Here is a 21,991-nt window from a genome sequence, read left to right as displayed (position 1 = left end):
TTTTCTTTCTAAACGCAGCTGCTGATTCCAGGGCATCAAGTAAAGTGGGAGCAGAAGAAAAGCAGGCAGATAAGCTTAGGACCACATGAACTGCTAAAGACACACCAAGTAAACTAGTTAGAACTGGAATTAAAATCTTGAGAACTACTGTTTCCGATGTCCTTTCCTTTGCATATTACTCATCTCAAACTGCAGAAGGGATAAAAATCAGTCTTTTGCTTTGACTGTTGTGTACTTGAACTAAAGCAGTTCAAATATTACTGCTTTTTACAGAGTAACTGGAAAAATTTCCTTGGTTGTTTGCTGGGCTCATTTTTTTGTCCACAAACCACAATCATTCTACACTGTTGTGGGATGCTTTACATTGATGTGGAATGCAAATTCCTCAGACAGATGACTTCTGAGATTTTTATGAGGCATTTGACCCAGAGTTCACAGATGCAGCAACTCCTATCAGTGTTCACAACCAAATCTGTTCACCTTGCCCAGAACCGCTGGCATGCCCAAACTGTCTTAAGTATTCACAACTAGTATCAACACAAGAACACCACCAAGCTCTGCTGGGCCTCGGTGAACCAGCAGGCTTAATACCTTGCTTCTGCAGGTGTTCAGAACTAAAAACTGCTTTTGTACAGACAGAAGCCATCACAGAAGAGTAAAATTGGCCAAAGACTTTTGCTCAAACTTCTGCCAGCTGACAGCAGCTCAAAAGAACCATTGCAGCTAAAACGACAGCAAATCCAGGAGTGCAGATAAGGCATCAGTCAGCTGCAAACTACTTTAAAAAAAGCTGGGTTACACTGAAGAAAAAAAACCCCTTTGAGTCTGCCCCCAGAGAATCAGTCTATTTTTTAAACAGCATTTCATTTAACTAAACTCCCATAAGATATTTTATGCAGGATTATATTACTAATAATTTCCATGGGATTTCAAGCGTAAGAGGTACCAGTTAGATCTTCCCTAGAAAAAAAAAGCATGGAGGTAAAGGGAAGGAGAAATCATTATGCTTTGGAAGAGTACATAGGAACAAGATGAGAATGCAGATGCTTTATTTTTTAGAATCATTTTATTACTCTAAGATTTGAAAGCAATTGCAAGTTTATCCTGAGAGCCTGGATGCTATTATTTTTCTTGTTTATTTGTTGCAAATCATCTTATCCCTAGATTTATTTTAAGAGAGATTTGCAGGAGACTCTGCTACTTCAGATTTTTCAAAAATGGTACAGGAATACTTTTTTTAAAAAAAAAAAAAAAAACAAACTTCAGAATGTCTGGAGAAGTTTCCAAACATTCATTTTACCTATCATATAGTTGCAAGAGTTTCTCAAAAGTCAAACAAAAACCGTTTTTGCTAAAGCTTGCAAAGATCAGCAACAAACAACAGCTCAGGGGAGAGGGCACAGCTCCAACGCACTCACAAGCTTGCCGTTGCTGCTTGCAAGGAGTCACTACTCTGAAACAATGTAGGCCAGCTCTGGCCCAGAGCTACCCAAAGATAACATTAATGTGATGCAAAGTCACAAAGTCACTTATCCCTACAATGCTCAGGGATTTTGTTTGTGTTTCTGAAGATTTAATTTTATTATAAGATTGTGAAGAGCACAACTCCAAACACTGACTTGAGGTGTAAATCAGTGCAGCCCACGGTGAGAGCTCATGTTGCTCACAACACAGCCGTGGAGGGTGTTCAAATTCAAACTTCCTTATCGGTATTTACTCTTAGCAAACTACCTTGTTTGTCTTTCCTTTATGTTGCAGATATCTGTGCCACTTTCCAGCTGTTTATGTAATTCTGAGCTAAACCAACGTTGACAGGGATTTGCAACACACTCGTTTGATTTTTTCCAAGCAGCTGCTCTGTGACTGGGAAGTCTTTCAAATGGTTAATCTGAAGATACAGAGAAATCCTGATTTACTAAGCAGTTTAAAAAAACAAACATGAAAAAAAGAATTCAGAAGGACTGGAAAACCCACTCAACTGGTTTTCCTGATGCCTCCCCAGTACAGGCAGTAAATCAGGATACGAAACAACTGCCGTGCCCTTCTGTTAGTGTGAGTTCCTTGATGACTAGCTCTGCTTTCCATTTCCATCAGAAATATTATTACCAATAATAAATCACTGAGAGTGTAGGAGCTGATTATGGCATTACATTTCTGACACAGTGTTGCTACATAACAAAGCAATGTATTCAAATGTGACCTGGGCTCTTCTTTTAACTACTATCTCCATTACTAAACATTAGAAAGGTACAGTCATCGTTTCAGCCACCAACAACAAGTGCAAGGAAGACCACATATGTAGCAAGCATAAGAGATAGAAGTGACAGAAATTGATAAAAACTTCATTGCATGGCTGACATCCCATATATCAAAGCTCTAAATCTCATTCTCTGCTTGCCTCCAATTTCCATCAAAGCCTGCCAGCTGCACATTTATTGAGAAGTTTGTGATCTGACAGCCACTGTATTACCAACATTAATGATGCATCAGTCTCTAGAATTACTGGGGAAACAGTCCAATTGATTTTATTATTATACAGAGTTCCTCACATTTCATTTCAGGCAGCTTCCTACCACAAATTTAGCAATAACTAAAAATGCTACACAGCTGATGCACAAAATGCTAAGGCAAAATACAGTTACCACAGCTTCATGCTGCTCCATTCTCCCTCCAGGAGAGCTCCAAATCACTTAGATACCACTGTGTAACCCATGAGTTATTGGTCTGTAACTAGGAGGGCTTACACATCATGGTGCGATAAACAGTGTCCCACTAATATTCACTAATTTGGACAAGAAAGCTACAAAGAGACCCATGATGCCTCCAGCTCCCAGAAAAGTCATTTTCCTAAAGTCTTATAAATCCCTGCTGTTGACACTAGATAAAAATCATGGGTGTGGGAGAGTGTGTAACTTGGTTATATTACCACGTAGACTGTAATTGTTTCCCCAGGTACCATAAAGAACAAGAACACAGTTCTGTATAACAAATAGTTCAGTTTACTCTAATCTTTTCATCCTAGACCCTCTTTACCGAAAAGCAAACGAAGCTGAGAACACAACCATCACATCTACTAAAAGGATGCAATAACGCAAAGTCAAGCTGCAGTGGCTTTTCTGTATCGTAACCAAATTTGCCTAGACATACACTGAAGTTTCAAATACCATTCATCTCCCTGAAATATTCAGTGGCCATTCCCAGGAGTCCCCAAAGTAACTATTTTTTTGTTTGTTTTCCCCTCCAGTGAGCACAGCAATGAAACATAGGATTGCTCCTGTTGCTTCTATGAACTGAAAGAGAACAAAAGCTATAGCAGCTTTAAGAAGAGACTTTTTAAAGCTCCACATCCCTTCAGAAAGCAGAAGAGAAATAGTTTCTCTATTTTTCTTTAAATTTAACTTCAGCCTCTCCAAAGTCACATACCAAATATTATCAAGTATTTGTAATTCAGTGTTTTACTTGCTTGTTTTAAATAGGCATGGTCTGTGATAGTAACAAGAGTAACACAGACTGAACAGGCAAGAACTGTCATAGAATAAGAATAATAACTTCCCCATTTGTGCTCCTTTTTTTAATTGACAACAGCAATTTAATCATTTTGAATTCTGCAAGAAATTAGAGTTAATAAAAGAGATAGATTTTCAAACAGACTAATATGAACGCTTAAAAAAAATAACTGCTACAGGAGACAGTATCATATCTGATTCTGTAGTAACTCCCTGCTAGCTCTACAGTACAATCTCCAATCACAAGCGTCGTAGACAGAGCTCCTGACTAGCAAATGCTCTAAGAAATCAAGAAGCTGCATCCAGATGCGTAACACAGACCAGACTTTACACAAACAAGTTGCAGGAAATGCTGCTCCTTTTTATTTATTTTCTTGCAGGTTGCTATTTTTAGAGGTGCGCAATACATTAGTTTTTGAGGAACATACTTCAGGTTGCCTTAGCCTGCATTCTACTCCCAGACTCCACTCCCTAAACAAAGAGTGAGTGTATCTGGACAGATTAATTACCTGCATTACAGTATCGGCTGAAACGGATCCCAGTTTTTACTGTGTGTTGATTCACAAGCTTGTAGTTAGATCCATGATCCCAGCTGCTCACCAATGTGAGCCAGAGGGACAGCCCGGCTGCTGCTGATCCTTTACAGATCACAGCATGCAATGCGAAGAGCAAATGAAACAGGTTCAAGCTCACTTCATGCAGGCAGCCGACCAGTTCAGCAGTTCAGCCACTCCCAAACAGAAGAAGAAATGTCAGAGGAAGGGGCAGAGCAGACCAGCCATTCTAAGCAGGAAACAGCACAGACAAACCCAAAGCTGGAGTTCTGGTTTGTGCTGGTGTTAGTTTTATGTTGTTTTTCTTTCTGTTGTTTTTTTTGTTGTTGTTGTTGTTGTTTTGTTTTTTAAACTACTATCTACACATCCACTTAAGTACATTAAGCTTTCACCCATATTCACACTAGGTTTCAGAAGTTAAAGGCATCTTGTTAGAACTCCCTTTTGGGGTACCCAAAAGAGCAAGCAAACCAGGCAGGAAAACAGAACTGATTCAAGGAAACAGATCTTTCCAAGCATCTTCCTGGTGGAAAAGAGAATAAATCCACAGACAGCTTAGAGAACAATCATGAGTAAAGCTTTTACAGTACTGCCACAGCTTACATTTACAGCATACACATAAAAAAAAAATTGCAGTCATTATTTTGCAACACATGTAATAGGCTGAATGCAGGCAACTCTTATAGGGAATTCATTAACTTGGGAACAAACAGTTCCTATAATTAGTTACCAGAAAATATTCAACATGCATTTACAGGTTTATTCTTGACTAAGGATAACTCTAGGCACTAAGGCTGAATACTTTGGAGAGGGAGGGAAGGAAACAAAAAATTGAAGTAGTTTAACTACCAGCAGTTACTCTTTTATTCCCTAGATCAAGAATCAAGTGACACTTAGGCTACTTATTCATATATACTGCCAGTCCTGTTTGTTAAAAAGCCGTTTTCCAGCATGCAAATTGACAGCTTCCATAGGTCAGACACCAGCATGAACAAGCTGATAAAAATCAAGTTAAACTGGGACTTTTATCTCCCTTACACAGCTGGTGTAGATGCAGGCAGTCATACTGCTATTAATGTTTCAGATTATTAAAAAGGCTGCTTAAGTGGAAAGTACTTAATATTCATGAAGTCTCTTTAGCATCTGATTAGGTTCTTCCCCTTCCTCTGCCTCTTGCTTCATTTATTACATTTTCACCTGGGCCAAAAAAATGCAACTCCAAAACCACTTCTGCTCTGTACACAGCAAACACTTCACATTATTAAGCAGAAAAAGATTTCTTTCCTTTAGGAAGCTGAAAAGGAACAGTTATTCAGTAGAGAAACACACCAAGCTTTCAATTTAAACCAACAAATGCTTTTAACATACAATGATGTATGGTAAAAGCAAGTTACACTAACATAATCTGGTCTGATAAGCTATTACTACATACTATTACATTAATAATTAGGCTCCTGGGGATGGACAGGAAGTACATATAAATGGAAAATGAGCCCTTGGAGACCTCACTGACCAATGGAAACCTTAAACCCTGCGTCTTCATAGCAGAAGTTCAAATACCGTCATGACAACCGCATGCAGATTATCTGATGCCAAATAAATCATACCTTCTGCCAAACAAACTCACAGGGCAAGGGGTGAAAACGTACTTCACAACCAAGGGACCTGACCTGACCAACATGTAAGAGGACACTGAATTTTGTTACTATATTTCAATCTGCTTCCTGAGAACTTGTAAGTACTAAGTATCAAACTATTTATTACACTCAGTATCAATTTTATTTTTTGACAGCATTTCCCAAAAACCCCTGTCCCACCAAAGTTGCTCCTCCTGCTGCTGCACCTTCAGTAGGCTCTGAGATGGAAATGGCTTCACCTGTGTTTATCAAAACACCACAAACTGAGCTGTATCCTCTGCTAAACACTCCCCTTCTAACTTTCAGGTCATCACCCACCACCACCCCCAACGTTCACAGATGTTTACCTAACAAACGGAACATCAAATATGGAGGAGTTTACAACTACAACTCTGAAGAATCAGAAGCATTAAAAACTGGATAAACAACACTTGCCTGGCTCACCTTTGTTACACACACTTCCAAGCTCCCCAGGGACATTCCAGGCCCAGCTGGCCACCACACAGTACAAGGCAACCTGGACAGTACGTGGGAGGGAGCACCCCACTGCAACCTTTCAGCTAAAACATCAGCCATCTTTCAGCTTTTTCTATTTTAAAAAAGGTCTTAGAACATTTTAAGACTGACTTTAGCAGTGGAAAAAAAAAGCTGGAATAGCTTTAAGTTCATCTCCCCAGCAGTAGTAAATAAGGACTAAGACTGGAGGCAAAGTTAACCACAGCCCTGGGACTTGATCCAAGTCTTCCATGACAATAGGAAAACATTAGAACAGTAACATTCAAAATATTATTCAACTTTTAAAGGGTTAGCACAGTTCAAAGCGCCTTTTGTGGAACAGCACTTTTGAAAATGTCGGTTGCCTTCCAGGGAGCGTTTCCTCCTCCTCACACACAGCGCTGCTTCAGCAAGGAGGAACACCACTCGGCTCAGCCAGGCAGGGGGAAGTTCTTACAATGGTGGCAGAATTCTTAAAAGCTGGTAAAAGGCCTAATCCTATATAATGATTTACAAAGTGACAAGTGAAATAGATTTACTGCATCAGGCTGAAAGCAGACCAATGTAAATGAGAACACTGCTCACACAGCCACAGCCTCACAGCCAACAGCACGGGAAGCAGCAGGACCCACCAGCACTCATCAGGAGGTCTTCCAGCTACCCACATACCCCTCACCATTCATGCAGAGGAAAAACAGACCAAGTCACTTCAATACTTCACAAGCTCCAGAGTCAGGCATCTTTTCCAAGGCTCCCATTTACAGACTACTGCTGGAATTCACACACAGTGCCTCTTCACATGCCAATCCCAGATACATATTTTTTAATTTGTGAAGGGGGAAATAGATAATAAAATAAGCCTACACCTACAAGCTGTGCGTGTCAGTTTTATTCATCAACTCTGCAATTGCAGCCCAGCAGCTGCAGAGCACAGAGGCAGAGCACAGCGCCAAGTATGGGCAGCCCAAGAACGCTGAGTATTTCTCTGGCCAGCAAGCGCGATGTGGGTCAGGCAGCCTTGGTGCTACTTATTTACAGTTCTTCCGCATGTAGAAGATACAGGCCAACATTTAACCACTTGTTTTCTGAAAGGCACCCAAAGCAGCCCCCTGCCTGCTTGCACCCATGTATTATGGCCAGCTTCCCCCCAACAAAGCAAGGTCGCTCAGCTTCCAGTTGTACAGCAAGACTGCCTAAGCAGGGGACCAGCTGCTTGTACCCAATCCCACAATACCAGGCTCTCCAAACCAGTGCCCTGCTCCTGCTGGACGGTAATCCCTTCACACTGCCCCGCTTGCTGCCTTTTTGCAGGGCTAGATGTGACCTCCACACCACAACTACACCAGAGACTGCAGAAGGGTCGCCAACTGCTGAAGTCATCTTGTTTGTGATTAAGAAAGGAAAACATAATCATTAAGACCTTAATAGGGGAAAAATGCAGCAACAGCAACAAGGAAATATGAGCTGAATGCTTTCCCTAACCCTTGCTTAAAAACATCATTAAAGTCAGCTGACTCAGCCATATGACTTCGCAAAACTGCCATTCATTAAGACAGTTAGGGATAAATTCAGTCCAATTTCACATTTGCACCACACGCACACACACAATCCAGTATTTTGTACTCTGTGCTCTTAAACCTCATCTCAGAGATGAAAGCAGTGAATTAATTGAACTGGGGTTTCATAACTTGTCCTGGATAGAACATTCTACCTCCCCTGCCCTCCAGCTCCTCAGGGCACAGTGCACAGCCCCAACATCCTTGGGGATTAACCTGGGAGCAGTAGCAGCACCCAGACACAGCTCCATTTCCCTCTTCCGCAGGGAGCACATAAATTTTTCTCCATCCAAATCTTAACTACTGTTTGTCCGCAGACTTGTAAAATATGCTAAGAAAAGCCTAATGAGATACTGATCTGGCACCCAAATGCTCTCCCCATCCATCCCCCCGACAGGCCATTGCCTGCACAACACAGGCGCTGAGGCTGTCTGGTTGCCAGTTCTCCACGGAAGGAAGGAAGGAAAGTGGGCGGGTGGGCGAGATCTGGAGCTACATCGGCACAGGGCTGGCTTGCACATGCCTGCAGCTGCTCACTACTAAAAAGTATGTCTGTACGCATATACACAACATACACAGAGCACAAACGACAACAGCAGGTTGCTAGGATAATGCTGCTTCCTCTGTAACAAGAGCTAATAAGCAATTTAAGAAAAAAAGTGATAAATCACAGCTCTTGAGATTGACGCACACACTTGTGAGACCTTACAGATACACAATGAACCCAATCCTTCACATTTCCAGGTAGCCAAACACCTGCACATTTTGCAAGCTCTCAGTTTACTTGTCTTATGATACTGCTTTGAAAACTAGCTTCTGTGCACAAAAAAAAAAAAAAAAAAAAAAATTGGGGGAGGTCCAGGCAAGGTTGGAAGAAAGACTGCAAAGTTAACCCAATTTTATGACTGGGACAGGCAGGTAGTCGAGCCTAAGCAATCCCTTCAAAGTTGCTTGAGAAATCTGACAGGGAAGAATTAGTTGAATCAGACAACTGCCATTGCAAGTTCAGTGACCCAGTACCAAGCCTCCTGCTCTCCAACCCAACACCAAGTTCTTGCTGAGGGCATCACAGGAGCAAACCAACAGAGCTACACAAGTTCAAAGCCTACTGTTATCCAGCTTGCTACAGCTGGGAGGCACTACCCACATTGCATGGTCTGCATTGTCTGAATGCATCTTGTTGCAGCAGAAGGCTTTGCAGTATTTAAAAAAAAAACAACAAAAAAAAACATTCTGAAGTACTTTAAATACTTCTCAAATCTGAAATAGGTTCCAGACTGCAAATATTTACACATATTCTTAGCTTTCTGTGCAAGTTCAACCAAGTTCAAATAACCATTTTTATGTCTAACCTTAACTACGCACATAAATATTTACAGGATTGTGACTTTGATTTTCCTCTCTTGTGCTCACTGCATCACCTGGTTCTCAAGTGGCTGGGGTCAGGGAAAGGAGCTGCTCTGTCAGCTTCATGCACCAGCCTTATCCTTCATTGCCTGGCTTGCAAACAGAGGAGCAGCAATGTGGAAATCTAAAACCCCAAGCTGCTTTTAAGTGGTTAGCATTCTGCAAACACATTGTCAAGGAACTAGACCGAATCTTGAATAACTGTACATATTTTGAAACCTCACACAGATGAATTTGAGCAGGCTACTCAGTGGATGCAGTAAATCCATTTTAATCTTCCCCTACAAAAAGCTTAGGTGGGAGTCAGCCATGAGGCAACTCGTGCCTTCAGCGGTGATTTCCATGGTGCTGCACATGAATAAACTCTTGAACTCTACAGACAGAATGAGTTTCAGGATTTAAAACACTTAAATCTTTAATAGTCTAATCTAAATTTTATTCACGACAATTATTTTATTCACAATGATTAAGAGCTTGGAAGATACAAAAAGTTTTGTGAGCTTGAGCAACAGCAGTGCCTCCCAGATCCCCAGAGCAGTGCAGAAGGCCACACATCACTACCAGGAAGCAATGCCACAGGTCTGTGCTGCCCCAGCGACCTGCATGGCACAGAGAGCAGCCAAACTGCTGCCTGCCCATCAGTGTTCTACAGTCAGAAGAACAGCTCAGTCAGTTTTAGCATCATACTTCCTAGCTTGTTCTGCATCAGGTATAAGAAACATTTAAAAAACAGCGAGTTCATGATAACACGAAAGCTACTTTTACCAGTTTGTTTATGCATTTGATAGTGCCGGTGGTCAGCTGCTTTAACTATTTCCTCCTATAGGCTAGCTCATCTGCCAGCTTCTCTGCTCATGTGTAGAGCCTTTGAAAGAGAAATAGGACAAATAATGCTCTCAAGCGTAAGCGTTCTGGCTTTAAAACCACAAAGCCTGGCAGGGTGATTCACTAACTGTCAGAATCCCCCAAGCAATTTTCTCTTAAAAAGAAAATTCAATATTTATTCTGTGCTTCGATATAAATAATGTCTGCTGTAAGTTTTTATTAACTTGTAATGCACTGAAGTCTCACCATTAATTTCTGGAATCTGCAGAAATCCCACAGACATCAGAAAGCTGCACCCCTGCAAATTCCAGCCTGGTTTTCCTCATGTTCCATGAATAGATACAAACTCCCTCTAGAAAAAGCAGTAAAAGGAAAACCATACAGACCAATTTCAATAACACGTTATGAGTTCAACATATAAACAAGAAAGATTTTAAACACAATTTCACTAGAATTAATACAGTCACAAAACATCACCATGAATGTTTATAAAAGAAGCTTATGCTACGTTGCCCTTAATACATGGACACAAAGAATTATTTCAGTAGGTGATTTGTTCAGAATAAAATGAGAAGTACCAATTATGAATATAAAAAGGAAGACCAGTGCAAAATGAGTCCATCTCCTTAGTTTTCAGAAGTCACAGAACAGTTTAAGTTAGAAGGGACCTTTCAGATCATCTAGCCCCAACCCCTGCTATAGGCAGGGACACTTCCCACTAGCCCAGGTTGTACCTCCCACTAGACCAAGCCCTCTATAAACTTGAAAAATTTCAAATCATTTGGGGGTTTTTGGATGCCTTGTTTCATATAAGTGGAAAATGAAAAAATTTCAGGAATTTCATGCACTTTATAGAATAGAGGCTTGTTTCAGGCATTATCAGTCACTAGAAAATAAATGTGCATTCAAGAATACTCATATTTTTAACCAAAAAATAATTCTGAAAGAAAACGAAGGTAAGACATGGAGATGTACATAACTGGATTTTCAGGGCATAATTTTAATTTTGGAATATTTTGACTTCATTAAAAAAAAAATCAAAAAAGGAAGAGGCATTTCCAAAAGGTATTCTATAATAAAAGCTGTACAGAACATCTGCATACAAAGCTACCATCAGTTTTGATCTGAACACGATTTTCCTCATCAACCCCTTTATGTTGTGCTGCACCCAAACAGCAGAAGACACCGAATCCACTCACCACACAGGGACACTGCACATCCCTGCACATGCATACCCCCTAAATTTGGGCATTAACAGCACGCCAGAGGAACCCTTCAGTGAGATGGCTGCAAGCATCCCCAGCTAAATGCATGCAAGTATTGGCCACTCTAAGATTCTTGCTTGATTCTTACCCCAAGTCCATGAGGCATCCCCCAGACAACACACATGCACCCAGGACCTGAGCAATAAGGTGTGATTTACCACAGCAGTGGAGCCACTTTCAAGCTGGTCTGCAAGCTAAAACCCCACAGTGAGTTACAAAACAACAGTAAAAGCAGGCAGCACAAAATATAATACGCCACGTTCCTTCAGGAACTTAAGAATTACTTACAATCAGAACTGGTATTTAGTCAAGCCATGCAGCTTAATGACAAGGGTTATCTGTATGATGGCAGTGCCCGGGAGCTCCGATCACTGCACGCCGTGGGAAAGGCATGGCTCCCACACGGTCCTCCTACAGGCTCCAACCCCAGCAGGAGCTCCTGCCAGCTGCATCCAACATAGCCCAGAAAGAAGTCTCCTACCCACCTGCCCCAGGCCCCCCCAGGAAGGGCAAGTGCCAGTGCAAACTTTTGAGTCTGCAAAAGGGAGCCCTGTCCCCCTGCAAGGGCTGCAGGCTTGGGCTTCAGTGTGCGCTGTGACACCGTACTGCAGCTGCCACAGCTGGCTAGGCTGCGGGTGTCCTCTAGGTACATTAAGCCTAAAGGAGGATAGGCATCAAATTTCATGCCACCTCCTGCCAACTCTACAGGGGAAGTTCCATCACCTGCTTCAACAGAGAAGTAAGCAATTTCAGTGAAACAGCAGGTCACACAAAAGACACACACCCCTAACACACAGCCCTCTGGGCAGCCTGGTCTGGAGGTTGGCAACCCTGCACATAGCAGAGGGGTTGAAACTAGGTGATCATTACAGCCCCTTTTCAACCCAGGCTATTCTATTATACTAATAAAAGCAACGACAACAAAAAACAAACAACACAAGCAGAGGAGTAACTCACATTAGGGCTTTCACAAGCTGTGGAATGCAGAGCCATCTTATGCAGTCATTTCTGCCCATCCCCACAGCAGGCAGCCCCGGCTCCACTGTATTTCCCAGGCACTCTTAACCAAAGACAGGGAGTTTTGAGCTTTACCTTGCTTCAGTGAAATATGGGGAGGTTTGCAGCCTCCCAGGTCACACAACTTGGCCAACGTTTTGACCAAGAAGTATATGAAGCTCCCTCACCAAGGAGCTGTCTGCATCCCTCATAGGCATGGTCCCACAGACCTACACTCTCTTTGTTTATTTTTTCCTGGTTTTGGGACTCTGAACTAGTTCCTGGGGCTGTGCTAGGAGAGATGCCCTATGTAGGATATGTTACACATAAATTATGTTTCTATTCAGTGAGACTACCTGCCCCAGAAACAGATGCTCCAACACTAACAGGAAAATGAATTTATGCAAATCAAAATACTGTGGTTTTAATCACTCAATTCAATCTATTTACGAGTGGAGTTCATTATTCTTGCCTAATTGCAGGGATCCATCTGACTTCTTGATTTGAGAGCCCCCACTCCCAAACTCCACACATCCAGGCTGTAAGTGCCACATTCACACCACAGCCCATACAGGGAGCTGCACTGGCCGAGAGAACCTATATAGGAACACAGGACAGTTTTTGTTTTCTCACTGGGCTCACCCATGTGATTCATCACACACCTGCACAAACACTAATGGTAACATAGTGTAAAGGCACAAATGACAACAGCAGGGAGCTGGGAGGATAAGGCAGTCCCAGCAAGGCCACACTGCAGCAGGAGGGATGGAAATAATGACCGCCCACCTTTCTCACAGCATATTTGTACCAGGCGTTAGGGTACAGATCCCACAGCATTAACAACATGATTTACTCCTGGCCAGGAGAAACAACCAAGAAAAACTTAGTGAAAAATGCTACCCTGTGCTCAAGCCACCTCACTTGTCATTCTCCCTTCCTTGTGCCACCATCACGGTACCAGCAGCACAGCCCATGCCACCTCTAAGACATGACACTTGACACCCACTTGCAGAGGATAGGACAAATGACAGTCACAGTAGGACAGCCCAGCTGAAGCCCTGTGCTGTTGGCTGCAGAGCTGACACAAGTGCATGTCCTCTGGCTTATCTGCTAGACATCACCATGTCACCCAACCTGGTTTCAGGTTGGATGGAGTTGATTTTTTTTCCTTCAGAGTGCCTGGTATGATGCAATGCCCCGGCTGTAGGAGAAAAACAATGCCAATAAAGCACTGATGCTTTAGTCGTTACTGAGTTGCTTTGATTTTTGGATTTTTTTCTCCTCCCAGTTCTTTCTGTTATCTCACTAGGAGGTAAGGAGCAAGAGAAAAGCTGTGTGGTGCTTAGCTACTTGCTGGGTTAAACCACCCAGCAGCCAGGTAAAAGGCACCCTCTGACAACTGTAGTACTAAATTAAAAGAAGCTGGAAAGAAGTTCCTGCCTTGTGTTTTCCCAGAACAGCCTGGTACCAGCACAGGGAATAGCCCTGCAGTCAGTTGTATCGATGGCAGCTAACCCAGCTAAAAACAAAACTTAATGAGAGGAAGACAAAGACTAAAAGCACACCCTTAAAAAAAAAAAAAAAAAAAAAAAAAAAAAAAGAACAACAAAGCCCTTTATTCCATCAGTGACCTGTCCCACTATGAATCACACAAACACTGATCCTAAGGGCCTGATCACAGACACACAGCCTAACGATTGTTCCTGGGGCAACACAGAGGGTGTAGCAAATGGACAAATCAATGCAATGGGAAAGGCATTACAACAGAGGTATGATAACAGAAGGAGCAGCATGATAGAAAAATGCTATAAAGGAAGGAAAGAAAATTGCTCACCCATATCAGAAGATTCTAGGTGTGCAGAGGAATCTCCACCAAGGAAGGATCTTCGGAAAGAGAACCTTCCCCAGTTGCAGTCAGTCCTTAAATGAGGTCTAGGAGAGGTGCAGCCAGACTCCACCCCTTTTGGTCACACAGCTGAATTGCCTTCACCTGTGCTCCCAGGGCTGACCTGGTCCTTTCCCCAGGTCATCAATCAGTGGTTCAGGACATGACTCAACAGTTCCCATACAAGGGGTTATGGATGTTCATGTACTCAAAAGGGGACCTGCAGCTTCAAGTAGATCCGTAACTACCCCATACGTAAATGATGCTGTTTAATACACCATCTTAAGAATGTTTTATTTGTATGCTTAAAATACATAGCTTAGAGCACCAGAGGAAGACAGCTGTTACGGAACTCACTACACTGTAAGCATGGTACAGAAGAGTGGCAAGCTCCATCCAAGCCCTTGCAGATAAAGGGGCACAGCTCTGCCAGCAGCACTGCTCACAGGGGCTCCCGTTTATATAATGCCACATTTCAGAAGTGCACGGCTCCAGGTGCAGTGACCCCGGGGAGCTTCAGTCCCCACCCACCCCCAGACACTACATCATGGGACAGCATTAGCTATAATTACACTGAGATGCCTTTGACACTTTTTAGCGTACAAAAACAGCCCAGTTGCCAGCCCATCACCATCTGTTTCCTATCATTATTTCATTAAAATACTTTTCATTTCTCTAATGATAGAAGAGTAGGATTGTTTTATACCATGCAGGCTCCTTACATCCCTCCAGGCAAAGGCTAACAAAGCAAGCTGGTTTTAAGTCAGCCAAATCCATCCCCTTCTCTCCACCTTTCTAAAATGCTGCTTTAAAGTCTCCAAGGAAACAAAATAAAACAACTTGTCAGCTGCAAAAAACATTAGAGGATTCCTCCCAGAAGGAGAAAACTCTCACTTAAACATACCTGAGATGAAAACAAAGGCTCAGTGCATGCTGTGAGAATGACACAAGGCTGAATGCTCACCATCCCCAGGCCAGACTCCCAAGTGCCCGCACACCAGGGCCATCACCCACAAGCAAGGAAGAGGCGGGCTCTGAGCACTTATCAAGAGTGAGCACAATAATTCTTACCTGCAAAGTGCTGTTTGCAGCTGCTCACCGATTTGTCAGAGCTCTTACTGCTTTTGCCTCATGATTTATGGTGCTCTACCCAGCACTGAGCCTTCTATTACTGTCCTCATTTATTGGCTGCAGCTGTCATTCTTACTAGCAGCTCCACCACTATCACAGGTGAGGTATCAAAGGTATTTAGTGTGCACCTAGAGATGCAGCTTTAATGAAACCTGCTCACAGGTGCTATTTAAGCATGAGAACAACAGCACAAAGTGCATCAATTAGCACAGACTTGACCAATGAAAATTATCACAGGCAAAACTGTTCACTTAGAGCTGCCTCTAAAGGATAGATGTCCAGCAGTCCTACACACAGCTGCTGGTCATGAGAGGTAACAACAGTGCCCATGGATCAAAGCCTCCTGACAGATATTTAAAAACAGAACAAATAATATATTGATACAAATTCAGTATTGTCACTTTTTACAGTCAAAATGCCACAAAGGAGGTAAAGCCAGCTACACCTTCTTTACTGTGTATTTTTCCCAGCCATCTATTTTCCCCTTTTTTCAGCATCTCCAAAAATTCTGCTGGATCTGCCTGTTCCGGACTGACGACATTGGAGTGGAGGAGCAAGCATTTCACCCAGCCATTTCATTTGTAAAAGCTCTCAGTGCATGCTTGGTTGAAAAAGATGTGCAGTGCCCTGGGCACGGCTGGCAATTGCAGCAGCCTGCAGGCACAACCAGGCTGCTCCCAGTCCCATGCAGCACAGCACAGAAAGAAGAGGCAGCAGCCCTGCAGCTGAGGCTGCTGCTGTTTTCATGTATGCACTAAAGACCCAGCTCCTGAAGTCAGCTGATAGTAGAAGCATTTCTGTTTATTTAATGAGCTTCTAGCACTTGTGATTGTGGATGAAACCTGAAAATGCAATACCCACACAAGCCTTCAGAGAAAGATCTTGCAAAAGGCAAGTCTATTACTATTCTAAATGATTCTATAGGCCTGGCTTCTGGTGTCCAAGTATTTTAAGGCCAGCAATCTTAAGTTAGTCTGATCAGCACACTGAGCACCAAAGCCCACAGTTCTCAACTCTTGAGTTCTTTTCTTCAACACCATCCAGGCTGCATAGCTTGAAAATGACACTCAAGGCAAAAGCAATAATTGTGAATTTATAGTCAAAACGTAGCCAATGAAGGCCATCATTGTCATAGTCAAGCTTTATTTATAGCTTAACAGACAGTGTCAAAGCTACAATTTGAGCATGTAACCCTCTGAAAGAGAAAAGTGATGATGCATTGCACTCTGTCATGGTAAGGTATCCAAGAACCAGAAGTAAACACCTACATACAATGCATACAGATGCCAACTGCTATTCTCTCTCCATGTTTCTATCCCCCCAGCCAAGATTACTGGGTCACACTGAGAGCAGCACACGGTGACCAACCACAGCCGAGGGACACAGTGAGCTCTCAGCCGACCTGCAGCAGTCTGCTCTCAGGTTAAGAAACAAAATCTGCTTCTAAATAGAGCACTAATTGGAGCACATTTTAGAGTTCAAGCATACTCGACCTTCCAAATCTTCTGAGGATGCCTTTTGTTAATTTAAATCTACAGTATACCTTTTGTCTTCCTGTAATACTTAGTAGGTCTTAATTGGTCATGTACTCTGTGTTAGTGAAAAACAAGCAAAAGCTGGTCTCCCCTATAATTTAACTTTATATACGTACATACTTTCAGCTTAAGCTTCTGCTCTTTTTCTTTCCTTCCTCCTATATGTAACTGCAAAAAGTGCATATTTGGGTGGAAATAATAAATCTATAGAAAATACTCAACACTTTACATGAGAAGTATGTTTTCAGCTACGATTGCCTCTACATTGGCCTTCAGCATGGAGAAAACATTTCCAGCTGAACCAAGCCACACCACCCATCAGCTGCAGAAGGCCCCTCCAAAGGGAGGGTCTTGGTCGCTGGCACCCATGTGCAGCACCCAGGAATCTCTGAAAGGGGAGACAAGGGGCTCCCACTTCTGAGCTTATCCCTGACATTCCTCACTCTGGTCATTCAGTCATTGGAGAATTAAAAACAACAACAACAACAACAACACCACCACACTCAAAAACTTGCAAGCTTCCATTGATTATTACACAATTTTCTTAATGTTGCACAATTTGTTTATTTGATTTGCTTATTTATTTTTATTGGTAAAAGGAAAAAAAAAGTCAAAATTGCCCTCTCAGCTGCATTCAGTTTGGAAATTTAAACTATAATTGCTTTTAGATTCAAACACAGATTCACATCCTATCCTCGGCCGATGGCTGTGCAATCTGATCACTCATGCATGTATGGATGGCTTGTCACTGACAAACAACCCGACTCCTCTGCTTGTGCAACCTGCATTACTCACAAGGCAGCCTTGGCAGAGGCAGGCCAACATATGTTAATTGCTGGGTTGCATTATAATAGGTCTAACATCTTGTTTCCCATCCAAGGTTTTATAATAAATGGAAACAACATTCTCTTTGGATACAGAAGTACGTATTTTTGTATCTTGGGCTAAAAATATTCTGCGTTAAAAGCACAAAAAGATCAACTGCCAGAGAATTCCTGCATCCTCTGAGCTTCTTTGGAGGAGTTTAATCCTTACTAAATGAAGATGTCAGACAGCCTTTGTAAGAGATTAGCATATGTGCATCATATTTCATTTCCTATAAGTTATTCCTAAGTCAGGTGCAATGGTGAGAATGGAACTTGACTTCCCAGTCCCTCATTACTTCAATGGGAAGTTTATCAGGTGAAGTTGTCTTCAGCAGAACAAAGCGTAAATTCATGAACATCAAAAGACCACAAATAGAGCAGAGATATACTTAAAAATATATTTCTCATGTGACAGCAGATATGAACTACGTTTCTTCCTTTTATGATTTAGTATACTGGGATATTGCTAGGACAAGATGCTGGCAACGTGACAAGTATTTTTGATTTACATTTCTCTTTATTGAGAAAGAGGTGTTGAGGGCTGTAGCTGCAGTTTCAGACAAAGGAGAACGAAGACTTCATGCCGACATGCTGCTCCCTTTTGGATGACTGAACTCAAAGTTTTAAATCAGGATTTAAATCACATGACACCATAAAACTGCCAGCAAACATTTGAAAATTGGGAGGGATTTTCAAAAGAGTAGTATTTCAAGAATACCAATACAAGACTTTTTTCCACAACGTATTCCACGAGAGACTCACACATTGAGTAAATAATTTATATGTGCACATAGAATACAAAATTTAATGAAATGAAAACACTGTCTCTCTTGGGATTATATTTATTTTATTTTCACATGATTAAACAACTCTAATGAGAGAGTTATCACACAGCCGTGACCGGGAATGTTCAGAGCCCTGTCCATGGCTGGCTACCAGTGCCCTGTCCTCAGCCCGCAAGCAGCAGGACCTCGCCACGCTGCAAGCCCCAGCCGGCAGCGGGCAGATGGTGGCAATAAGGAAGCTATCAAGCCGCCTTAGTCACCATGGCAGAGCCTGGGAGCTTCCCGACAGCAGCCTTGCTGCCCTCCCTTCACTCATTCCAGCTCACTAATGTGTTTACCTGCATGCAGCTAGCATTGCCCATTACAGGGCAAACATGCATCTGTTACACGTGCTCATCTGGCATCATTCAGTGTGTGCGAGGATCACCATAGCTATGTGTGGTGAAAAACAGTGCAAGGAATAATGCTAAGAGGGTGCACTGCATCCTGCCATCCTAGAGGCAAGGCGCCAAACTCTTCAAAATGGATGCTTAATGTAACAGTGTGTTAACAAATGGAACTTCAACAGACGAATCAGAAATTTCATGTTTTTGCATTTATTTAGAGACAAAATGACCCCAATATTTTGCTTACATAAAACATCCAGCCGTGAGTTTTAGGTGCCCATCTGCTCCCCCATACCTCAAACCCCAGCTCCAGATCCCTGGCAGACACTTCCCCTACTCACAGACAACCTGCCAGGAATAAAGGCAAAATAAAAATGATGGCAGACATTGGCTGCCAGCAGTGGTTGCCATAGATTTTCCCATCTCACAGCAAAGAGCAGCAAGGCCAACGCCACAGAGATGCCCATGTTACCCACATACTGCAGTGCCAACATTCTTTGCTGGCCTTGGAGCCCCCCACCCCCTTTGCTCCCAGCCCCCTGGAAGCATAGCACAAGACTGGGGCTGAGCAGGGAACAGAGGGTAGGGCAGGAGGTGGCACTATGCCTGGACACTGCCCACAGCTGGGGCTGCGCAAGCCCATGCGTTCCAGCTCACGAGGTCAATGGAGCTGAGATTTAGGAGGCACTGCAAGTGACCTAAAATAACTTCTCCTTACATAATGCTGTTATGATTTTAATGTGCGAGATGTCAGGGTTTCACAGTGCCAAAAGCCAGAGCTATGCATTCAGTTGGAAAGCCAGGAGGCTCCCATGTCGAATGCTATCACGCTCCAGCTGGACTGCAATCTCCAACTTTTTTAAACAGTGATGTAAATTTGGGGAGAAATCTCATACTTGAGAGGAGACAGGAAAAGATGCACACGTTGTTCTTACGATCAATTTTTTAAATAGCAACTGAGAGTGGCTTTCAGTGTCCCATACCAGAGCAGGTCTTTCAGGAGGAAGAGCAAATGAACCTCTGGACGCGAATTAAACTCTGGACACGAGGAAGCCCAACACACTCGCAGTGAGCCAACCATGCAAGTGCAGCAGACACATTGTGCTCACACAGCCTCTGCTGGGCCACCCACACCTGCAGACAGGACTCAGTGTGGCTGGCAGCCACGACGCTGCTGAATGCAGGCTGCAGCCAGAGGGCACTGGGACCTTCCAGCTCCCCAATGCACCCAAAAAGCCACAGATACCAGGGTCCTGGGAGCACCTGTAGCATGACAGTTCACAGGCCTGGAGTGTTTTTTAAATCACTTTTTTAAAAAGAAAATTAAAATCCCATTTTTAAAAAGAAAAAACAAACAAGCTTAATCAAATGTAAAGTGTATCAACCTGTGCTGAGAAGAGGAGGGAAGAAAAGCCTTCATTGAAAAGGCTAGGGGGAGAGCGGGGGCACTGCAAGGGAGGCCAACATAAGCTGCACACCAGCTGTAAACAAGTTAACTTCTGTGATCCCACTGCCGGGAAAAGGGCCACAAGAGCGCTGAACAAACACAGACTTACAAGCAGGACACCAAGAGATCAGGCAGGCTGCCTGACAACCACATCATTCTTCTCTCCCCTGAAAACCTGTAGGAAGCCCTACTCTCTTCCTATATGGAGAAATATATAAACAAACTACTCTTCTGAGAATGCAATGTCGACAAAGTATTTAAAAATGTTGTTTAAAGTTTTTATCCTGCTCTTTTTTTCCTCTCTTTTTTTTTAAATGGGGAATGAGGGAGGAAAGTGACCTCAGAGAGAAGGCAAAAAGCATGGTAAACAAAATGGAACTTCTGTTGTATCGATGTTAGAACATTAAAGTGTAAAAATGACAGCGCTGGTCGTCAAACCATTCCAGTTGGGCAGTGGGACAGACAAGCTCCCTGGCAGGCAATGTGCATATGTGCCAGGGTGGGGGTCCTACAGCCAAAGACACCAGTACTTCCTCACTGCCATTCAGCCCCTCCACCTTGCTTTTACTCTGTCACACCTCTAAAATAACCAAAGGCAGGTGGTAACCTTTGAGCTGTAAGACACATGGTTATCAAGTGGGTGTTGAACAACACTCCAAACCATCCCAAGAGAATGGCATGGGGAAGGATCTGAGCTGCATCAGTACACAGAAGAGAAGTTGTAAGAACCCCCATAAACCTGGAGCGATTTTCAACCTTCGATAAAGCGGAAACCGTGCTCAAACCAGGGAAATCCCACTCTTTCAGCACTACTGTGAGCCAGGCACTTGGCAGGGAAGCCCAGTTTCAGTCCTCCTGATCCCCAGCTGCACCACCGTGCCCAGCTCTCGATGTTCACGTTCATAGAACGAGTCTGTGCTCCACCAGTTCATCTCTATTTGGAACAGTGCTTCAGAAACAAGAGAGAGTAACTTCAAAATTTCTGATGGAGATCCAGGAGGTATGTATTTCAGTGCAGTCTAAGAGGCTCCACTGTTCTTAGAGGGAATCAGGAACACAGCCAAGAAACAGTCAAATATTCACCAAGGGAACTGTTTCTGCTACTAAATGGCCAAGTGAAGCCCCTACTATTCTGTCACGTATTTGTGTCACCACAGCCCCAATAAATAAACTGTTCTGATTAGTTAGGAGACTATCTGGAAATCTCCAAGGGACTGATGTGAAATTTGTCAACATATTTCTGTTCCTCTTGCTCCTCAAATGCTCGTCTCCATCCAATTGGCAGAGATGTAAAATGGCATTGTCCATGTACAAAGAGCTGCAACACAACTGAGGCAGACCCTACCCATATTCATGCATTGGACAGACCAAGAATTTCATGTTCTCCAGTCATTGTCATCAACACACAGCTCCAGAGAGGTTGCAAGTAACAGTCTAGAGCACTGGAAACAGAGAGATTCGAAGACAAACAAATAAAGACAGCAAGAAACTCTCATGCTTGCTTTGCATGACACTGTCAGGCACAGGAAGCCCGTGACTTTCGTTCCCATGCTAGCTCTAACAGCAATCCAAGATTACATATGGGTTGGAGCTATTTCCATTTCCAAAGCCAGACGCACAGCAATGTTGCTCTTCTATTGCTTACGGAGTTCCAGCCAGCTCCCCAGCAGCTGGAGATCTGGGGAAGATGTGAGCAGAATGGCTGCACCAACAGA

At 43.0% G+C, this 21,991-nt stretch overlaps 1 protein-coding gene across 11 annotated transcripts in view; it reads right to left on the bottom strand.

Moving 5' to 3' along the window:
* The window catches only part of ZMIZ1 (zinc finger MIZ-type containing 1), a 324,722-nt gene that overhangs the window by 297,257 nt on the left and 5,474 nt on the right, over window positions 1-21,991 (bottom strand). The window contains exon 1 of one of the 11 annotated variants that reach the window (XM_052676782.1): window positions 15,198-15,283. The exons of 9 other annotated variants lie outside the window; for them this stretch is intronic. The gene's annotated coding sequence lies outside the window, so the exon portion shown is untranslated. Of the gene's footprint in view, window positions 1-14,075; window positions 14,094-15,197; window positions 15,284-21,991 lie in introns of those variants that run through there. One more of the 11 variants, XM_052676784.1, reaches the window with a different exon arrangement.

The sequence above is a fragment of the Tympanuchus pallidicinctus genome, unplaced genomic scaffold (genome assembly GCF_026119805.1).
Source record: "Tympanuchus pallidicinctus isolate F22 unplaced genomic scaffold, pur_lepc_1.0 scaffold16, whole genome shotgun sequence".
Lineage (NCBI taxonomy): Eukaryota > Metazoa > Chordata > Aves > Galliformes > Phasianidae > Tympanuchus > Tympanuchus pallidicinctus.
Note: the sequence above shows the minus strand (reverse complement) of the source record. Positions and strands in the feature narration are given on the sequence as shown.